The 19251-nt window shown below is 34.4% G+C and overlaps 1 pseudogene; it reads right to left on the bottom strand.

Moving 5' to 3' along the window:
- Window positions 1-910: 910 nt before the first annotated feature.
- LOC131027421 (cationic peroxidase 2-like) lies at window positions 911-8845 on the bottom strand (annotated as a pseudogene).
- Between the last annotated feature and the right edge of the window lie 10406 nt (window positions 8846-19251).

Below are 19251 nucleotides of genomic sequence, written 5' to 3'. Positions count from 1 at the left end.
ATCAAAACATCATGAAATTGATTCAATCATATAAACTTACATATACAATACATAATCAATCAATAAAAAAACTAAGATCCTATGAAAGCTAACCATCTTTTTACTTTGGAGACATTAGTTTCAAAAAACCTTGCATTTAATAGGATACAAAAGTATGTGCACTATCATTGAAATTATATTTAAAGGTTCTAAACATAAGTCAGAGAACTTGTAGGAATGTATATTCTTAATCAATGTCTACTTTGATAATTTTCCATTCTAGGAAGAACATTAGCAAGTGATATCATGAAAGACTTGAAGATTAACTTATCTTTGGTAATACAAAAGCATTATTATTCTTATTCTTATGCTAGTACTTATTTTTTATTAGGTATGTTGTTGAAAGCAGAACAAACAATAGAAATCTCACCATCTGACCCAGTCTTTACTCCAATGTTGCCCATCTTTATCATAGCATGAGCAAAAGTTGTGCCAAATCCATAGTAATTTTCAACATACTGGCGAACATAAGGTCTAGTTGACTTATCAACCCACATTCTCTGATCGGATTCTTGAAAAACTCACTCTTTTTGATGCATCGCCACCAAATGGGCATGCAGACTGGAACTCACTAACAAATTCTCAATTAATTGTGGGATCTGCATTCTCATATGAGGTGAAGTTGTAGAGTCCATCGTTGAACTGGCAATCAGTTTCCTATTTTTATTGGAGAAGTGATCGAATCAAAAGATTGTAGTTCAATTAGTTGAGCATAAGTCATGAGGAAGATTCAAAGTTACCAGAAATATAATAGAGAGAATGAGACTAGGATCATGCCTTCAATGACTTTGATGGAATGGATATCCCTCAGTCCTTGACTCTTCACAACAATATATTATAACCAAAAGACATACACATTTAATTTTGTCAATTAGACATGCTTACCAACTAGAGTTACAAACTCTTGGGTGTTGAGGCCTTTATCACTAAACTTCTTCTTGAGAATGTAAACCGAAGGAGTGAGTGAATCAAAAGGTTGTAGTTTAACTGGCTGATCATAATTAATGAGGAAGCTTCAAAGAGACTATGATAAAAGGGATACAACCAAGATCATGTCTTTGATGATTTTGATACAATAGATACCCCTCAATCTTTAATTATTTAACAACAACATATTATAACAAATGACATGCCCATATCTATTTTAGTCAATTAAACATGCTTACCAACTAGAGTTACAAACTCCTTAGTGTTGAGACCTTTATCCCTGAACTTCTTAAGAATGTCAATGGAGTCAGAGGGCATAGTGTTGAGACTGTTAGGGATCCCACAGATACTAAGAGGGGGGGATGAATCAGTATCTAACCGATAAGTAGTATTTCTTAACTTAAAACATGCAGAACATAATATAATAGTGTACCAGTATACAAGAAATAATGCAATAAACAGAATCAAGAACACCCACATGAAAAGCACACCATAACACAAGATGTTAATGAGGTAACCCAGTGTGGGAAAAACCTCGGTGGGATTTGTGACCCACAATATTCACTCACTGGCCAATAGGAGAATATTACTTACAATAGGGGCCTACACATGCAGGAAGGCCAATTGCCTAGAGCTCACTGGTCAATGGGAAGTCTCACTGACTTACAATAAGGATTATACAAATCCAATATCTTGTACTGCTTTACAATAGCATCTTCTATGCCAGATTCAGTACCGGTTCCTGCTCTGTTCTTTACATATACCTCTTGACCTATATTTTGCACAATAGGTCTACCTAATATTTTCCTTAATGCTTCTACATCACCTATCCCAAATGTCTACAATGATCTCTTTTATATATAAGAGTCATTTTACAATTTGCCAAGTCGGCTTACACATTTTTACAATAATAAACAAAATATAATATAACAAAATCTTGTCGGCCTCTGTGCCGGTATAATGCCTTTGTCAGTGCCATAGGATTGCAAGATTGCCATCAATGACAAAACCTTCAATCACATATAATGCCTCATTGGAGTGTGCATATGCCAACAATCTCCCCCTTTGGTATTGATGGCAACACTCATGAGAAATTTCAAAAAGTATCCAAAAATGTGTAGTCCAAAAATTTTACCAAAAATGTGAGAGCTCCCCCTGAGCATATGATTCCTGTCCTGTGATTTGAATTTTCTCATCCCACTACTCCCCCTTTGGCATCAATGACAAAAGGTTGTCAAGATGTCAGTAGAGTTTGTGGTTTCAACCTTGTAGCTGAGTAGTTATAATTTGAAAAAGATCTCCGAAAATCAAGTTTATACTATCCATAAACTTCTTGCTATCCTTTATTGTTGTTTCTGTTCTCTTCACTGTACCAGTGAGATGCTGCAAATGCTCTACTGGTGTTTTGCTGCCCTGTATTAGTGCCTCAGAAATTTCCTTCCGCAGAGATGCTAGATAGTCCAATCTTGGACTTAGTTTATATCTCAATTTTTTTGCCTTTCTTATTATTCTTTCTTTCTCTCTTTCCAATTTGAGTAGTTCTTCCTCAAAATTTGTTATCTTTTCCTCAAAAACTAATAGTGTATCAGGTGAGTTGACAAAATTATCTGCAAGTTTATTGATCTCATCCTGTACCTTGCTCATTTTCTTGTCAATATCTACAGTCAAAAAGTTTGTTTTACAGGTATCTTTGTACAAATTTTTGTACTCTTTCAACAAATTACATAATTCTGGTAGAAGTGTGTCAAAATCTCTATTACACTTCTTTATTTGCTCATCAAAGAATTTCTGCTTTTTAACTTCTACTTTATCCTTTACTGACTCTTCCTTTATTTTCTCAAAGTTTTCTAAGATATATTTACACAGTGTATCCAATTGTCCTAAAGAATCTTTATTGTCTATAATATAGTTAGGAGCAATTACCTTCAAAATTGGTATGGTATCATCAATTGCTTTGTAAGCCTGTGAGTTGTAGTCAGTTATTTTCTTGATAGAATCAAGTAGTACCTCAGTCACATTGGTTGATTTGAAGCTTGATGATGAGTCAACAATCTGAGTACCGGTGGAAGTAACCAAGCTTGTATTGACCTCTAGTAGGTTAGTTTGTGTCTGCATTTCTTTAAGAAATGGTTTTCCTACTTCACTAATTGCCGTTGGCATTGTTTCCTTATGTACCTGTTCCGATTGTTATTTTTCTGGAGCCTTTAGCTCTGTTTGTTTCTCTATATGTTTCATTGCCTCAGTCTGTGTCTCAGTCTCTACCTTTAGCTCTTTATTTTCTGTCGGTTTATCAGTTTCCTTAGTCACCGGAGGCTCACTAGCCATATCTGTCTTTTCTGTTGTATCTTTGTCTACTACTATGTTGTTCTGAGCATCAACATTCATAGTATATAGGACTTTAGGATTAGGATTATTATCCTCTACATCCATACTCTCGGCTGTTGGTTGATCTTCAGTAGCTGTTATCGGTGGAGTAATCAGAGGTGGTGGGGATAAGTTATCTTTTATTTTGATACTAGGAGGTCCACCAACCTTTCCTTTACCCTTATCTTTGTCTTTCTGATAGACTTTGATAGGCTTGGGGTTCATGTATTCTTCCTACTTTTCTTTCTCAACCAGAAATATATCTCGTCGATTTTATGTTTCTTTTGTTACCTCATTTACTCTTCCTGCCATTAGTGCAATATGCTGATGTGCAGTAGAGAATACTGACCGGTTGGCCTTTGCAATCAAATCATCAATTTCTGATGGAGAGTTTACTAGATATACAACAAGTAGCTTTTCAATTTTTATTTTCTTATCCAATTCTATCACTGCTTGTCTTCTTGCCTCTAGTCTTTTGAATAATTCATCTGGTATTTCATTGACTACTTCCATCAAAAATTTCTTGTACATATCCATGTGCAATATAACACTGTTTTCAACTTGCTCTTTTTCATCAGCTGTTAGAGTGTCATAAATTTTCTCTATATTTTTTAGTTTACCTTCCTCTGTGATTTCATTCAGCAGTATATCAAGAGGGGCCAAGTCTTTGTTTGTCCTTTTCTTCTTCTTGGGTGTTAGTTTCTTCTTTGGTGTGGCCTTTCTTACCGGTGATCTCATTGCTTGTTGCTTTTGCCTTGTTCTCCTGGGTGAGGGTGTGGTTGCCAGTGAGGGATCTCTTTTTCTTACAACTCTTTTGAAAGTTGCAGGCATGTTACTTCCTGAAGAAGTACCTACCGGTGATAGGTGAGTTTCAGGCTGTGGAGCTACTAACTCATCCTCTGTTATGCCGGTTTTCTTCAATACATCTTCTTTTATGGCTTTTGCTTGTCTGGACCCTTTCCTTACAACTGCCTCAACCTTTTTCACCCTTTTCTTTGATTGAATTTGTCTTTCAATATTTTTTGCACTGCCAAATATTTTTTCCTTAGGTTCTCTGGGGGCTTCCAGAAGTGCTTTAGCATATGTTTCAACTATGTGATCATCTGTTTCATAGCCCATCTCAGTTACCCAAACTATCCTTGGGATGACCGCTTCCATCCAAATTTCATCTTTCTTGATGACAAAACATATTTCATCTTTGTATTTGTCTACAATCTTCTGTGATAACCTTACTCTTTTCTTCATTTTGGTTTTTAATGCTTGAAAGAAGTCATTAATATTGCTTTCCTTGTTCTCACCCATGTTATTGAATAGTTTTGTTAATTATTTTCCTACCGGTATGTCATATCCAAGTTCTTTGTAACCTATACTGGGAACTTGTTTTGTTATATGTAGCATTAGGCATACTAACATATTGCCAAATCTGAAAGTTCCTTTCTTGTCTTTCTTGATCTTTCCAAGGTTGTCAATTAATTCATCCTTTAACCACTCACATATGTCAATTTTTGCATTATCTGTGACCATATCATAAGCACTCTTAATGCATAAACTTGAAACTGAATTAAGTCTATTAGCATGAGTAGCTTTATACCCTAATATCATACTGATGAATCTCACATTGATATCTGCTACATCATTTACTCTTAGAGACCTCTTGTCGAATGTTGCACCAGTTAGGTTTATAACTAGGTCATTTGAAACTTTCCTGGTTTTATATGGTTTTTTACCGGTGGTCGGTAACCCTGTGACAACTTTCACAGCTTCCTTGGTGATCTTATGGATTGCATCTAACCAGAAAAATTCTCCCCCTACTCAAAACTATCCTAATCACATCCTTTGGAAATTTAGGAATGCTAAGGATCTCTGTAAATCCTAGGGTCTCAATGATCTTGTGTTCATCCTTTATATTGTCGGTATTATCACATATCATAGTTTTATACATGGTTTTAATTTCCTCATCTCCTAACTCTTCAATGTTGCAGTGGATGTACATTCTGGGGTCTTCAGCATACACAACTCCCTTAGGAATTTGAGAAAAAGCACCTAAGGTATCATCCTTCTTTGCTATCTCGGGAACTAACTGAAATATGAGCCTAGGTCTTTTTATTACCTCAACAATAGTAGGGTTTGCTATATATTCAATTGCAGAGGTGGTTGCCATTATTAAATACCTTTTACTATCTTGGATGGATGATTGCTTGGAGTGTTCTTGCTTCTTGCTCGAAATGCCTTAGCTTGGAGTCTTCACACTCTTTGAAAATTTGAAATCTCGGTGAAATGAAATGGAGCCAAAACCTTAATTTTATAGCGTCTTTTCGCCATCTACCACATTAATTGCATGCCGGTTAAGTATTCACTTAACATTGTTTGCCGGTAATAAGTAATCTCCAACTTCTTATCTCTAACTGAGGGAATAATAGCATATGTATCAATAGATTGCCAAACCCTCAAGGAAATTTTCTTCAATTAGATGAAGAACTTCCTACCAGTGGAACACTGCTCTATCCTTCCGGTGAAGCATCACTCTGTTCTGTCGGTGAAGTATTGATTGGTTCTACCGGTGGAGGAGTATTTCCAATATATAGATCACCTTTTCTAATCCATTGTTTTGAGAATTCTTGCTTAACCTCTTCAACCTTTTCTTTACCTTTCAAGCTAGAACTTTTGTTGTCTACAGGTGTTCCTTTACTTCTACAGAATTTAGCAATATGCCCAATTTTGTTACATGCATAACAGGTTACATTATTTTTCTGAATAGCTTTCCCATAACCTATGCCGGTTTGTGTTCTGCATTGATTAGATAAATGTCCAAATCTTCCACAAACATAACATCTCACATTCATTCTACAGTTTTCAGAATTGTGACCAACTTTGTTGCATTTAGAACATTGACTAGTGGGTGTGTTAATATTCAGATAATTTCTAGATCTACATTCATTTTCTCCATGACCATACTTATTATAGTTTAAAGCATTTACCATTGAATTTATAAGTATTAGGTTGTCTTACCGGTTTGCTATGATCTTGAGTATTTGCAGTACCAGAGCTTTCACCAACTTCAAAGCCAATTCCAGAAGTGTCACCTTTAGGTTTTTGATTTTTCAGCAAGGTGCCAAGTTCCTTTGAGCTTTTCTTAAATTTTTCTTTGTGTTGATTTGCAGTTTCTAGTTCTCTTTCTAAGACTTCTTTTTGTCTCATCAGTTCATTTGAGTCATTCTGAGCGTGCATCAGATCTGTCTTCAACATGTCATTTTCATAGCTAAGTCTTGTGTTCTCATTTGCTGCATCACTTAGTCTTCTGGTCAATTCTTCTTCATTCTTCTTCCTATCCTCAATCTCTTTGCAAAATCTCATAGTCATATCCTGCATTTCATTTTTTGTTGGCATGATCTCTTGTTTCAACTTGTTTATCATATCATTAAGTGATTCCTTTTCATTATTCTCATTTTGCAATTTTTCACAAAGATCTCTTCTCTTATGTCTTGCAACAGTAAAATTTTCTTGAAGTGCCTGAATGATGTCCTGAGCTGCTCTTAAATCATCTTCTAATTTGATATTTTTTAACTTTTATGCATCATAGTCTGTAAGAGCTCCTTCCAGTTGCTTCATTAGATTTTCCATCTTTATCGGTGTCAAGATCTTCCTCAAGCTATTAGGCTTTTGGAAATAGAGGACCAAGCTCTGATACCAATTGTTAGGGATCTCACAGATACTGAGGGGGGGGAAGGGGGGGTGAATTAGTATCTAACCGGTAAGTAGTATTTCTTAACTTAAAACATGCAGAACATAATATAACAGTGTACCAATATGCAAGAAATAATGCAATAAACAGAATCAAGAACATCCACATGAAAAGCACACCATAACACAAGATGTTAACGAGGAAACCCGGTGTGGGAAAAACCTCGGTGGGATTTGTGACCCACAATATTCACTCACTGGCCAATAAGAGAATATTACTTACAATAGGGGCCTATACATGCAGGAAGGCCAATTGCTTAGAGCTCACTGCTCAATGGGAAGTCTCACTGACTTACAATAAGGATTATACAAATCCAATATCTTGTACTACTTTACAATAGCATCTTCTATGCCAAATTCAGTACTGGTTCCTACTCTGTTCTTTACATATACCTCTTGACCTATATTTTGCACAATAGGTCTGCCTAATATTTTCCTTAATGCTTCTACATCACCTATCTCAAATGTCTACAATGATCTCTTTTATATATAAGAGTCATTTTACAATTTTCCAAGTCGGCTTACACATTTTTACAATAATAAACAAAATATAATATAACAAAATCCTGTCGGCCTTTGTGCTGGTATACTTCCTTTCTTCTGTGCCGGTGCCGGTGTCCTGAGTGTCGGTGTAGAGTGTGATCTGCTAATGCCGGTATAATGCCTTTGCCGGTGCCATAGGATTGCAAGGTTGCCATCAATGACAAAACCTTCAATCACATACAATGTCTCATTGGAGTGTGCATATGCCAATAGAGACCTTTATCCCTGAACTTCTTAAGAATGTCGATGGAGTCAGAGGGCATTGACATGTTAGCTGCATCAAAAGAGGATGAAACCAGTTCATCTCTCCTTCCCCTTAGAACGTTCCAGCTGGTTCCTTTGCTTTGAACTATGACAATATCAACTTTTTATCATTCATACTTTTATTTGTTTCTTACATTCTTTTTATTTTTGTACATAATTTGTAAGAAAGAATATATGTTAACTTAAATACCACATTCTAAACTTTTATTTGTTTAGATGAATTGACTAAGAAAAATATCAGAACGACTGCGTCGAGTAGCCAAAGCAAAAATGTTAGCGCAAGAAACAACACCAGTGCAGGCAGCTTCCACTTTGGTTTTCACATCTTCAATTACGTCAAATCTTTGAAGCCCAAGGTTGGTGAGCGCATTTTCTCAGCAGATGGACCAGTTATCAGTATTGGACGCAGCTATTCTGACTCCAAAACCGTTGACACCTTCAATAAAATCACAGCCGTCGCTTTTGCAATCAACAGTTTATAATGCACCTGTAACTGAATGTTATGCTACTTTCCGTAGTACGTTAGTACATTTGAAACCAGAATAGCTGTCGCCATCAGTATTGATGCATCACAACCCTACAATATTCCAATCACATATTAAGTAAACAATAGTTTTTAAAAAGATGTTATGTTACTCTTATTTATCAACTGGAAACAAAAATGGCATTTTAGCATGTTTCAATGATAAAAATGTAAGAGAAGAGAAATGTTTCATGCTTGAACAAAACAGTCATGGAAGAAAAGTCTGAGCAGGGCCAGTGCAGCCGTTTGATCCGAAGAAACATGAGACTCCACAGTGGATCTAACAATCGACTCGACATTTGGACAAGTGGAGGAATAAAACCCCACTCTGGTATTCTGGGTTTCTGCTGTATTTATAACCCAACTTAAGCTCAGCTGAATTATAAGGATAAACGCCATTAAAGCTGCAGGACTAACGATGATATTTTTTTGTTCCATCTTCATATATTCGTCTAGGATACAAATTTCTTAGAGTAACAAAGTTGGTATTATGATTTGAGATTGGCGAAGGATCGAATGGCTTTTTATAGCAAAAAAATTTCATTCAACACATCATGTCCCATTTAAAAACTCCTTATTCCTCGCTATATGATTATTGTTATTTGAAAGGAGAGGTTAAGTTGGGAAAATGTCACTCTTTTACCTGCTACCACCTTCTTATAGCTTGATTCTCTGAGATCTTTTGGCTATTTCTGAGCATTCCAAATTGGATTAAGCTTACACTCCAAATATGAACAGACCCCCAAAAAACCAGATTCCAATGGTGGAATTCAAACATTCCTGACGACAGACCAAATTCTCTCTAGAAACCTCTGCCTAAATTCCATTTATTTCAAAAGATTAACAGACATTTTTCATGAATCATAGTTTTTTTAATTTAAAAGAATCTGACCTTGCTATTCTCTCAAGCGCACTACCATGATGTCTATAAAATAATAGAAATCAAATCAAACCATTTTAGTAAAAACTTATGCATTTCAACTCAGGCTCAAGATTGGCTTTTGACCCCATCTCTCTATTTACGTTGATTTTCATGCATGTGTTCCTTATTTTGAGATCAACATTTTATTCTTCCCTATGATTATTTTGAGATGCACTATTGACTTTGGTCGATATTAAGGAATATTTGAATGATCCTAACATTTGAGGGTTTCAAATTCAAATTTTCTTGTTTTTTACTAATCATTTTGAGTCAAATCAATACATATTTGACGTGTTCTGTGTAATTCCATGACATTTAGAAATATTTATTTTCATTGTTCACAGATCATATCAAATAATGATTAGAGAATGATTTAAATTCAAAGGAAAACAAAAAATTAGAATTTACATCATAATATAGATCATCAACATGTCTATGAATATTTTTTGCAGTCGTTTTCATCAGAGTTAATTTAGTCTATCAAAAGGTTTGACCTAAGACAACTCATTCACCTATTGATTCATAAAGCTCTTCAATAGTGTCTCTATCTATGACCTTCATAGATTCAAATTTAGATGTCTTGGACACCACTTTCTATTAAATCCATTTCACATGTCAAATAATTTATGAACGTATTCAAAATGCTATTTGCATAATTTAATGGCAAGTACATGAAAACAGAGGGAAAAAAATGGGTTAAAGGTGGACATCTTTTTCTTCTTGAAATCAATTGAACTTGAATTTAGATGATTAATTAGAGATATATACGCTCAAGATTTGAAGATATAACAAGAATAAAAAATTATAGTATTTTGAATCTAGTTTTTAAAGTACTAATTTTTTTAAAAATGATTGAAGTTAAAGGGATCAAATGTTAAGCACACAAGAAAGTAGATATTTAAATCACTAAAATATAACATAGTGTCTAGTGTGTTTCCTCTTTTTGTTTTGGTTGCATTAGCTATTTTCTTAAACCATTTAATATAGTAGAGTGCAAGTATTATAGGTTGTGTAACTTTTATATAATTTTTTAATTTTAATTTAGCTAGCACATTTTAAAAAATGTATCATTAAGCATGTGCATAACACAACTTACACAAAATTAATTGAAATATAGATATTTTGATGTGTATAGAATGAGGCATATAATAATCTTATATATTTTTCAAACTTAGGTAAGTCAATCAAAATTTATAAACAATTAATACATATACATTAGCTGAATATATAAATGCTAGTAAATGAAATAAAAATAAATATGCTATGATTAGATAAAACTCAGAGAAGCTTGAACCATTGCATAACAACCAACTAGGCAGATGAACAAGAAAAAATCATAAGCAATGAGACCACTGAAACCCAAATAGGAGAGGCCTCCTTTCTAAAATGAAGCTTTTAACCAGAGCAACAAACCAGCGAGAATAGGGGTCCTGACTCCCCAACATTACATTCTTAGAAAAAAGGGGTTTAGGAAGGAACCCCAAATTATTGACCAAACAAAAACCCTTGCACTGAAAATAGAGTAGCCAAGGAAATAAATAACTAGCGACATGTTTTAAAAGGCTTCCCACAACCTTTTGCCTAAAGGACCACCTTAAATAGAAACAATCTTTGACCACGACAGAGTAGAGACAATCTCAAACAAGGAGACAACATTAGTCTAGAAGCACCCAAAAACCTAGTGGAAGTTAGAAACACCTAGTGGAAGAAGAAATACCTAGCCATTTTGAAACCAACGAATGGACAAGCACAAAAAATCTCAAAGGGTTTTGAAAGGCATCCCTTAACCTTTGACTGGAAAAACACTCTGCAAACGAAGCAACATAGACCACCTCGATAGATCAATTGTCTATAATCACTATTAGTAGCTCGCATACCTTGGAGGAAACACTTGACATCAAGAACCATCTCAAAAGATTCAGTTTCCACGAACCCATCCAAATGATCCACCTCAATAGGACCAAGGATAAGATAAATTGCACAACCAAAGCTATAGAGAGAACCACCTCAAAAGATCCACCATCCACACCACCAAAAGTCACGGTACAGTAGCCAACCCCAATACCAGTGTTGTCAACCTTTGAATCACACAACCATAGCACCCCACACACTCCATACAATGGTGCAACAAAGAAACCAGGATGGAGAGTAGAGGAGGCAATGATACAAGCCCCAAACTAAAACCCTCAACCACCCCCAAACTAGAGGAGTGAGATGAGGCCAAGCCAGAAAACATGTAACCCCAATGCCAAGAGTAGGAAGCCCTAGGCTGGATGCCAAACCATAGACATATAAAAAAATTATATGGTTAAGAACATAACAAAATAAAATATATGGTTAAGAACATTTAAAAAAACATATTTGTAGTCATTTTGTCAAATATTATTGTTAAATTAGTAAATCTATTGAAATTGAAGTTCAATATTATATGGAACTATAAAAACACATCTTCAAGACAAAATGGGTACCCAAATCTTATGCTCATCATCCAAGACTAAATCCATATCTATAATAGAGGGAATATATTTATAAATAATTAATACAAGTGTGTTACATAATATACTCATATTATGAAATATTGATTATGTTATGTAGAAAATAAAAAGGATCATAAATGTATAAAAGTTCATGTTACCCACGATTTAATCCCACAATATAGTTTACATATGATTTTGTGCACTTTTATACCATTCTATCATATTTTTTTATCAAATTATAAATAATATATTTATATTAAAATCAATAATTATTCAATCATTACATATTTTTTGTTTTCTTAGGATATTTAATTGTCAAGTTTATTTACTCAACTAAAATTTAGTGTAAAGAGTGCAAGAATAAATGGAGGACCATTTATGATCTCATCAACAACTATCATGAAAGGGTAAAGAGGATTGATAAAGCTCTTGATAAATTCATGACTATTGTCAATGGGATCATGAAGAAAGTTGTGATGGGTAGTATTACTAAGTAGTCAAAAATTAAGAAGCAAAGTAGTGGGAAGTATACTCAGAACATTGAAAATAAGAAGGTAAAGTATTCACAAGACAAGGCAATTCGGGAGGAGTCTTTTGACATTTGAGTAAATATTAAGAGTACATAAGTTAGATTGTCTTGTGTTTTTTAGTGTTTCTCTAACTTACTCTGATGGACTCTATATAATGGACTCTTGTAATGAGATCACACCCATTTCCTTTCTTATCTAATAAAAATATATATTTTAATTTTATGATTTTAATTGTAATCAATTTGTTTGTTTTCAGTGATCATTATATTGTTTTTCTATTTAACTAAAAATATCAATAAAGATATACCAATGATTCTATGTAGAAAGAAATATTTGGCAATTATGATAGGATGAAACAAGTAGCAAACACTTGAAAGAAAATTGCAAGTTGGCCACACAACTTTTCTTTACCAAACATGTAACGGGCTAGGTCCTAGTTAGCCCATACACTCATCTATACAAAGGAACATGCCACACACTTCATAGAAAAGCTTAAGAAGGTTCTAAAGCTTGATCACACACAATCTCCAATAAATACACACACTACACTTGGTTCACAAGTCGACCAAATCAAACATGTAATAAACCTGCCCCAATAAGTTCATACATGATTGCACACAAGAAAACATGCCCTGTAGATCCTATTGAGGATCAACATACTTTCAAGGAGCATCCTTCCTTAATTTATGGTAGTAACTACTTAGAATAATTGTCTCATCATTTTGAAACATCAGTAAGGTTTGTCAGCAACACAATGGCTAAACTGGTGAAACAAACATTGTGTTTTGCTACACCTGAATCCTAAAGATAGTAGATATAGATAGAAAAATGTGTCTCTCTCCTTACAAACTACAAGCCACACCCTTTAAGCATTAGAAAATGTTGAGTTCTACAAGTTACCAAAGCAGGCATATTAGTTGGGTAACTACAACCAACTTTTCAGAATGGACTTTTAAAACACTTCCATCACTATGAATGAGTGCAACATGATAGTACTAACATGTCTCATCCAATTTTATAGTCATATCAATCAATGGGACTGCATGGATAACCGCTACTCAAAATGCTTTGACATGACATAGCATGACATGAAAGTAATCAAAATTCTCCATTCTTCTGAATGTAACATGAGTAAATAACATGATCAAAAATTTAAAAAAAATCTCTCTCAAAGATACCTTCCTTAAACATCCCCTTAACAACTTCTATGCAACAATAAGTTTCAAAATTTTCTTCCTTCAACATCTCCTTAACAACTTCTATGCAACAATAAGTTTCAAATTTTTTTTTATCTTTCAACTTTCATCCTTTAGGTCTTCACTCTAACTCTTCTAAAGTTTTGGAAATAGTTAGCTATCCTTGTCAATGCTTGAAGGTCGAATCTTTCCCTTCAGTAAAACGAGGACTTCTTGAACCATCAAGCTTTTTTGGCAAAAGACAAATCAGAAAGATTGAAGGTTTGTGAAACTTAAGAGTTTGTTGAAGAAGAAGTTTGTCAAAAAGGGGAGTTGTTGATTGATGAGTTCATTAAAAAAGTGAAATTTGCCAAAAAGTAGTTTCAATAGTAAGATAAAATAAAGAAAGGATTCCTTTTCAGCAATTGTAATAGTTCTTAAACCTCTTGGTACATCGATGGAGGAATTTTTCAAAATTCTTTTTTGGTAAAGGATGAAGACTTGTAAAGTTTTCAACGGTTTTAAAAGTTCACATATCCCATGGTTCACAAAAAATGACTTTTTCCAAAGATTTTGTTTGCTGAATGTTCATAAATTTCACCAAAGGAGAGGAGGAGGTGTTAAGGTTTCTACATTCATGCTTTCATTGACCCACCAAGTCATCGAAAGCATCACTTAAGGGTCTTGATTTCATGAGAATTTTGTAAGGCATGAGGAGGAAGAATGAAGACAAAGCAAGGAGATATGTTTTTCGGTAGATTTGTAGTTAATGATCCTGCAAGGCAAGTTTGAAAGCATTTCAAAAGGTTCTCAATCTTGTGATGATGTAACAACTATTGGATCAAACGATCAAAGATTGATCAATGATCAATGATCAATATTCAAATTATTGATTGTAATATATTTTTAGATTCAATTGTGTAAATTTTTTACATCAATGTTTCATCTCACACTCCATGAACCATCATCAGAATGAAAGGGAACAACTAAAGGAGAAAAATGATGGATTCCAGACCAAGACTGAATAAAAAGACAAGAGAAAGATAGTAGTGTGAAGTGTCCACATCAAGATATGGGGAATAATAGAAACATAAAAATTAGAAATAAAAAGAAAACCTAAGAAGATATCTGACCACCAAAGAAGAGGAAGCAAAAGAGATAAAATGTAATGTAATAACACCATAAAGAGGAAAACAATAAAAATAATGATAAAAATGATAAGAAAAGAAAAATAAGAAAATAAGAAAAGAAATGAAGAAGAGACAATAATAATGAAAGCCTAAAAGATGAAAGACAAAAATTAAAAACTCTAAAAACCAAAGATGAGAAAATAACAATAAGACAATGTTAATTGGAAAAATATATCATTTTTTTAATATTAAATATAGAGAGTAAACTTACAAAAAGTATAGCTTTAGCAGTAACGTGAGGTCATGCCTCAAAACCAACAATCCTGACCTACATAGATCCGATCAATGACTACTAACAGTTTTGCATGCACATTATAAACAACATAATCCTATACATAGCCTATTCTATGACGTGTCCAAGCAAAAAAGTATACATAGATAATGTTCATGTTCGAAAAAAAAGAACCAAACATCATCTCAACACTCATGAAGATTATCATGGCAGGGCTCCATCCAAGTTGTCCACCCCAAAGGACCTTCCATCTAGATTGTCTTCCTTCCCTCATGTGGTTGAGTCAACATCTGGATCTATTCCATTGTTGGGTTTCTAGCTTTCTGAATCTCAACACCAAGATTCTCCATTGTAGTGGCAAAAGAGGTGTGGTCTCCTACAACCCACCTCCCTTCAAATCCATTCTCTAGCTCATATATGAACATAGTAGCATGACCATCTTGGAGAAACAACAAAAAATTGTTCTTCTCTATCTTCATAGTTACACAGACCTGCAAAATAATGTAATGAAGAGTGAGTCCACGAAATGACTCGGTAAGGGTCCTAGTTTTACCTTGGAATTTATCTTGACTTTTAATTTTCCAAACATACAATAAGATATCAGTAGAAATAATATGCCAAAATAGATTAGTATCTTTTTTCAAACCATGGATGCAACCAGTAAGAACTTCCATAATATTAACTTGGTTAGGAATAGAAATACCAAACTACTGATATCTTCTACAATCTTTGCTTGATTGTCAATATGATACCAAGGGTATATTTGAAGTATACTAAGTATAGCTAGCCTCCTTCTAACATAGCAATATAATTTTGCTTAATATTAAAAGGGAGCAGGATAGAACCATCCTTCTAGTTGCTAGTTACTCCAGCTCTGTTTGATCAACTTAATTCATTCATTTTTTTTTACTGAACATAAATGAGAGAATCTCACATATTTCAATTTCATAATAGCTTCTAGAAGGAACCCTGTCTCTATATTGAAACAATTGGATATACGGATCATGGGGAAATTAATTTCATTTGAGCATTCATAATTGTAATGGCTCTCACTTCCACGGGTTACTTTATCACTAGAATACACACATATCGTTTTAAGAAGAAGATTAAGGAGCATCATTCATTATAAATAAAACTCATTGAAAATATTATACTGTTTCTTTTTCTATTTTATTTTTATTTTGTTTATATTGTGTATTTATAATACTATATGAACTTAATGACTTCTATAGTATAGATAGCACTTCGAAGTGTCAACGATCGAAGTGTTATTCCTCTTATGAATAAAAAGAAATTGATGAATAGTGAAAATTATCTTGATCGAATTGTAACTATTTTATTCTATTCCTATTTTCCTTTAGAAGCTCTTTTACAAGAAAGGATTTTAGGTTTTACTCAAAAAACTGCCCTTAAAATTAAAGGGGCATTTGGAAAAATTGAATACATTTATAGCATATGGTGTTTTTACTATGCTTGGCTGTAGAAAAAGTTTTTTTTGTTCTAAAGACTAGTAGAGATAATGTAAGGTGATTTAATGAGAATCATTGTGAATCGGATTGGTCCTCTACCATCATCATTGGCTGGGATTGGGATATCCACGAGATCTGGGTCACAATCTATATCAACTAAGCAAATTGTTGGAATACCCAAAGTTCTACATTCCCGAATAGCAGTATGTTCTCCTTTTTGATTGAGAATTATTACAACATCAGACAATTTTGTCATGTATCTAATACCCCCTAGATCTTCCCGTAATTTGTTCAATTCTCTCTTGAGTATTACTGCTTCTTTTTTCGCAAATCCATTAAATCCTCCCATATTTTTCAACCAGATTTCTTTAGCAATAATGCACTCAAAGAAGATGTGTCTAATAGATTCAGACACTCTACATATATTGCACATGTCAATATTGGATTGATCTTTCCTGAAAGGAAGCCTGTTAATTAACATCAGCCATTTAAAACTATTTTTCTTAGGAACAATAGGACTATTCATAATCCTCTGAATACTTTCTACCACTGCTTTAAAGATAAATCTGCATACCACAAAGTATTAGCATGATTGAAAATAGACTCATCATAAGAGAGAATAGCATAAACAATGATAGACTTAACACTAGAAATAAGGATATCATTATTCCATTTATAAGCAATAAATTTGTTATTATCCACATTACAAGTTTTAGGCAATTGAAGAAAAATATAAGCATTTTTAACCATATTGTAAGTTCTTTTTTGGGAAGCCGAAAGATCATACTTAGCACTAAGTGCTTCCCAACTCATAAGAATATCACTATCAATAATGTCTTTAAAGCAACAAATACCTTTGTTAGCCCATGCTCTAGAAGAACAACCTTGTGTAAGCGCAAGAGGTTTGGAGGAGTGGAAAAGGTTCCACTAGATAGATCTTTCTCCATGAATGTGATCATTGTTGTTGGCCCTACTGTTGGTGATGAATGGTCTAACTATCTCCAAGGCCCTTTAGATAGACTTAAAGACACACGAACCTTGTACTTAGACTAGGAAACCTCCAATCACCAGGTCACAAAAGGGTAAAGACTTCCAAGATTTATCCCCCTTAGGTACAACCCTCGTAATGTTGGTTCTGACCAAGACTTTCCATGGTTCACTACCTTAAAATGCCTGAAAGATCCATTTTGCAGCAAGTGCAATTTCTTAGAGTCTCAGATCCTTTAGTCTGAGCCCTCCCAATCTCTTCTCAATATGACACCAACCCCATTTAACTGAATGTATCTTATTATTTCCTTTCCCATCGGACCATAAGAAATTCCTTATAACTTTCTAGATTTCAAGGATCTGATAGTTACAAAACATCCAAACAAATTAATAAATATTGTATGGAGATAGAATCTTTTGACAAACTTGCACTTTGTTAGCAAGCGACAGATATCTATTGTTCAACTTATTTAATTTCTTTTCTATTTTACCTCTAACCCATATCCACATTTCCTTTACAAAAGTGGAGATAGAGAAGGGTATCCCCAGGTATCTTACAATCTTGTTAGGACCCCCCCACTGGAACCCAAATTGTTGTAACCAATTCAGAGGGTCCTCTCTCCATGTAAGCAAGGTGGATTTATTCTGAGAGATTTTGGCCCTTGAGATCTCACCGAGGAACTTGATTTTTCTTTCAAGGGCTTCCATGTTCTGCTTGGTGAGTTCTACAAATAATGCAGTATCATTTGCAAACTGAATATTAACCAAATCTCACCCACCAGGAAGCACAACACCTCCGATTTTAAGAGAAATGGAGTAGTCTCTCAATATGTAGTACAATGCATTAGAGGAAATGGAAAACAGGGTCAGAGCAAGGGGGAATCCTTGCCTAATGGACCTTCCAAGTTTAATGACATGAGTGAGTGAGCTATTAACCTCAACCTGTGTGGAAGCATCTTTGAGAAGAACCTTCACAAATTGACAGAATTCTGTAGGGAATCCGAAAGCTTCTAACATCATCAATATAAAATCCCATTCAACCCTATCATAAAATTTCTCTAAATCTAAGAGGAACATGGCAACATTCTCCCCAAAAGCATTAGCCTAGTCCATTGCTTCCCAACTAGTTATTAGGTTTTCCAAAACAAATCTTCCCTTAATGAAACCTGTTTGAGTAGGATAGATAAATTTGGTAAACACATTTTCTAATCTAAGAGCAATAACTTTGGCCAAGATCTTATATGACACATTGAGAAGCATAATAGGTCTCTAGTTTTTTAAAAGTGTCTTATCCCCCTCTTTGGGTAATAGCTTGATAATCCCTTTCTTGATAATGTCTCCTAGGGATCCTTTCTCAAGAGCCTCAACATATAGCTCATGGAGATCTTGGCTAATCCATTCCTCATTAGCTTTATAAAACCCAACAGGCAATCCATCTAGTCCTGATGCTTTGCCATTATTAAGGGCTCTAATGGCATATGTCACTTCCTCCATAGATATAGCTTGTTTGAAGGAATGAGATTCTTCATCAGTTATTCTGCTAGGAATAAGTGCTTTGCATCTTTCTCTAGCTCTTTGTGAATTGGGATAATCTTCAAAGGAGAAGAGCTCCTTGTAGAATAGGGCAAAGGCCTCTTTAATATCTTCTACCTCCACTACCTCCTTGTTGTCAACCCATAGTATATCAATTTCTTCTCTATTCTGCTTCTGTCTAAGCAAATTGAAAAAGAACTTAGACCCTTTGTCACCAAATTGCATACACTGACTTCAGGCCCTAATCATTGCACCTCTAATCTTAACATGTTGGTGCCTCCTCAAAGCATCCCTAGCCTGTGCAACTCTGCTAGATAACTGAAGGTTACTAGGGT

This window comes from Cryptomeria japonica, chromosome 3 (assembly GCF_030272615.1).
Source record: "Cryptomeria japonica chromosome 3, Sugi_1.0, whole genome shotgun sequence".
Taxonomy (NCBI): Eukaryota; Viridiplantae; Streptophyta; class Pinopsida; order Cupressales; family Cupressaceae; genus Cryptomeria; species Cryptomeria japonica.
The sequence above is the reverse complement of the archived record's forward strand: the minus strand, read 5'-3'. Positions and strand labels throughout refer to the sequence as shown.